Source organism: Talpa occidentalis, unplaced genomic scaffold, assembly GCF_014898055.3.
Source record: "Talpa occidentalis isolate TD23 unplaced genomic scaffold, MPIMG_talOcc4v2.1, whole genome shotgun sequence".
NCBI classification, from domain to species: domain Eukaryota; kingdom Metazoa; phylum Chordata; class Mammalia; order Eulipotyphla; family Talpidae; genus Talpa; species Talpa occidentalis.
This window is the reverse complement of record NW_026555331.1, coordinates 117,564,671-117,568,635: the sequence shown is the minus strand read 5'-3', so window position 1 is coordinate 117,568,635 and position 3,965 is coordinate 117,564,671.

The window sequence follows — 3,965 nt, the reverse complement described above, 5'->3', positions numbered from 1 at the left end:
CAAGTGTGAAATTTATGTGTGCCTCCAATAGTACTAATAAAGCCACATTTATATGGAGCTCACTGTGTATACAAGGCACTGTTTTTTGAGTCTTAAGTTTATGATTTGATTTAATCCTTACTATACACATGATTTAGGTGCTAGTATTATTTCTTTTATAGATAAGGAAACTGAGGCCCAGGAATGTTAAGTGCCCCTAATCAAGGCCATAAAGATAAAAGGAGTCAAAACTCTTTATGAGTAGAAATGCTAATTTGTGTTCTAATAGTAGTTTAGTAAGCAGTGTACCTGACTCTAGTGGAAGAATGAGGGAAAAGAGGTGTCCAACCCCAGAGAACTGAGGACCTCTAATCAGTGTCTGAGAAGGAGGGTGTCTCTTCACTGAGTGTCACAGTGACCTACAGCTGATAGAATAGTGAAACAAAGAGGGGCCTGTATTTCAGGGCTGAAAAATACTACAGAAGCAGAGCAGCAGGGGGGACATGATGAAGCCCAAATAAGGAACAAGTCACATTCCAAGGGCAGATGCCAATCCCTAGGCAGTCTCACATGGTCACACACTTAGGGACTCAAGCAGAAAGAGGACTCAAGCAGTGCTTTCTGTGAGCAGGGAAAAAACAGGCTGACTTGGGGCACTTGGCCAGAAGTTAAATGGAAGGATGTAGGCTGATGGAAGCAGATCTGAGAAGTCTTATTTATATTCTCTGTGCCCAGATGAAGGAAGAGGTACTTGAGGGCAGAACAGGGTGTGGCTTGATCATCTGTAATTTCCTGGGGGCTAGGACATACATAACTCAGCTAGTCCCACTCTGTCTCTACTTTGTGCAAAACATCCCCAACAGTGTTCAGTCCTTTGTATAATCTTGTATATTGAGTAGAAGACAGAATATCTTACATTCAACAATGTACAAAGAGTTCTTCATTAAAAGTAATTTGGTAATTTTAGAGATGGGAGACACTACCACTAGAAAATATGCTCCTGTAAGAGAAAATGATTCTAATTAATACTTAAATAGTGAGAATTGTGCTGGCATTAAGGACATTTAATATTAAACTAAAATGTTACTGCCTGCCGCTTCCTCTTCTCTTTAGGACATTAGCATAGGATTAAAAATTTTTAAATGAGATTTCAAACCCATGGTGAGCAGCTGTGTCTTCTATAACAAAAGACAATGCACTCATACATATGTATTATGTACCTAATTAAAACTGTTAGATTTTCATTTAAAAAGTTCTGATGATGTCCTGCATTTTTTATTGATTTGGCTCATTGGACTGCCACCAGTTTTCATATTTTAAGTGGACGAGGCGGGTTTGGGTGGGATAAACATTCCAAAGTCCATATAATTGGAGGGACTTGGCCTGAAGTAAGCTGAAAAATATGTCTATGGTTCTATTATTAGGTGTTCTGTTCTTCTATTTAACAAGGAGATATTCTTTTCTTCTGATTACTTCTTACTGCAAATGTAATGTAGTATAGTGATTTTAGAGAAAATAATAATGATCTATATTCTTGTTCCTCTGAGATAAAAATTAACTCTATTGCATTTTGTTTCTACAATTTTATTATATATTTTAGAAAGTTTGAATCATACCATATTAATAAATATGCATTTAAAATTTTTTATTTTTAAGTGGTTTCACATGCCATGAACACTTATTCAAAATAAGATTTTTCATGACTGCCTTATCATCATCATCATGATCAACATAGCCACAGAATATTTTGTCATCTGCTTTTATATATATTAAATTATAGGGGAGCTAGAGATGTGATTGAATTACATGGGGAAGAAGAAACAAGCAAAGTAGTATAAGATAAATTCTCAGAGGTTAAAATGAAATAAATTGATGATGTTTAGAAATGATTTTTAAAAATGCCTACAAGTCACAGTGTAACAGAGACATCTCCAAAAAAGGGGGCGGTATTATGTTCCCGCCCCACTTAACTCTGGGCGGACCTGAGCAGCAAGGTAGAGCATAAAACACATCGTGGCAAAGAGAGACAGGTGGAGAAGGGCTCACTTGCTTCTCCACCTTGAACTTGCACCAGGGACTTGGGGGACTTGGAGGAGCCACGTGGAAGAGAGACCTGTGGAGACATTTGGAGAAAACACGCGGGTAAGAGACTCTTGGGAGGCTGACAGCGGCTGCTGTTATCTTAATTTGTTCTGTGCTCTTCTACCCAATTACTATGGTTCCCTGCCTGAGGTGCTTTACATGTTTGGCAAGTTTTTTGAGCCTCAGCAGCCCTGTGTTGGGCCCACCCTGTTTGACTGGGCATTACCCATCAACAGATGGATAAATTTGGGTGTTTTATTGGAAAACTACTATCCTTTAATCCTATTAAAGTTCTTTTATAATAATTCTGCTTTGCTTTTGTGCACACATATGGCCAGATACTTTTAGTGTGTGCAAGTTAGGGGTCCCTGAGGTGCCCCTTGGTCTGTGCATTAACAACAGTATGATTAGGCAAGAGTCAGAAAAATTTAAAAGTCTGCTTTTGAAAATGGAAACTTATTTTAGCAATTTCAAATAAGTTTTTCTTAGAAGCAAGTTTTTTTCAAATAGGGTACTGATGATTTTCATTATAAATTCTCCTAAATTACTTGATTTTTAACCATCTGCATATATACTTCGGTTATAAAAATGGTGTAAATTAACTGGCAAAGAGTTACACATTAAGATTACCATCAGAATCTCACAACCAAAGAGGTATGTGTGTGAATATTCCTGAGAGAAGGAGAGCAGGGGAAGGCTGCTTCGGGAGTAGCAGGTAGGGCAAGAGGGACAGGGTGTGGTGCCTTTTGGGATAGATTGAGATCCCAGGGAGAGCTTGAAGAAGAAATCAGAGGGTCGAGGTGGAGGGGCAGTCAGTCAGCTAAATCAGATTATGCTAGTCTTGCCAAGAAGACTTCAAGTGGGATGTAGGATCCTAAGAGCAGAGAGCATTAGACTTGAAAAAAAGGACAGTTCTTGCAAATGTTACCATCATGAAGAAACAAAAGAATTTGTGTTCCTAGTAACGTCTATTTACCATTGACATGTAAGACCTCCTCAATATAAACTTCATAAGATGCAAAAGCCATTTTGCTGCAGTGTGATTTGTTATACATATAGCTAAAAATCACATTTCCAAGCTTAAATGATTGGAAAGGGGAAAAGATAGCTTAGTTTTCCTGGAGTAAATTGTGAGTTAAAATCAAGAAGCAACTTTAATCCAATGCAATCTGGGAGGTGTCAGAAGTCACCTTTGCTTATTTTGCCCCTCCCCCTTTCTTTCTAAATGGAATTGTGCTATTGTTGAGTTTGATTGCAAGTTTAGATAGGAAGCTAGAAAATTTGAGGAAGGCAACTACTTTGTTAATTTTATTTTTAACATTTCGAGCTATTTACAATATGCTAGGATCTCTGTCAGCTGCTGGTTTACAGAAGTTGATGAAACGCAGTCCCCTCCTGAAACCGGCCATTGCAGTAGAGCCAGAGGAGCAATTTTGCCATGGCAGCAGAACTCTGAACAGCCGAGCCTGGCTAGCGTTTCTCTTAATTTATATGTATATTATAAAATACCAAAAATACAACCATTTCTTATGGAATGAGTAAAGGAAAAATATGTAAAAAAGAAAAGTTGAAGGTATTTTTTTATTGTTAAGGATTCATTAGACTGCGACAAATCAAGTTTTGGATCCCTAATTGCATTTGCTTAAAGGAAAAATTGAGACCAGGACGGCGTACTTATTTTCTGTTGTGCTTGAGCTTTTAAATTTTCAGACAAGAGTCTCCTTGTTCTTTTCTCCTTCAAATGAATAGTATTTCCCACTTACCTATAGTTGATTTCTCTGCTTCTCTCCTTCCTTCTTCTAGCAGTTTCCCTACTGTTCTTCCTCCGTTTTATTTCTCTTTTGAAACATTTTCCGTCCACACGCTCAGCCTTACCATAACCAGTAGCCACTAAACAGCCTTAG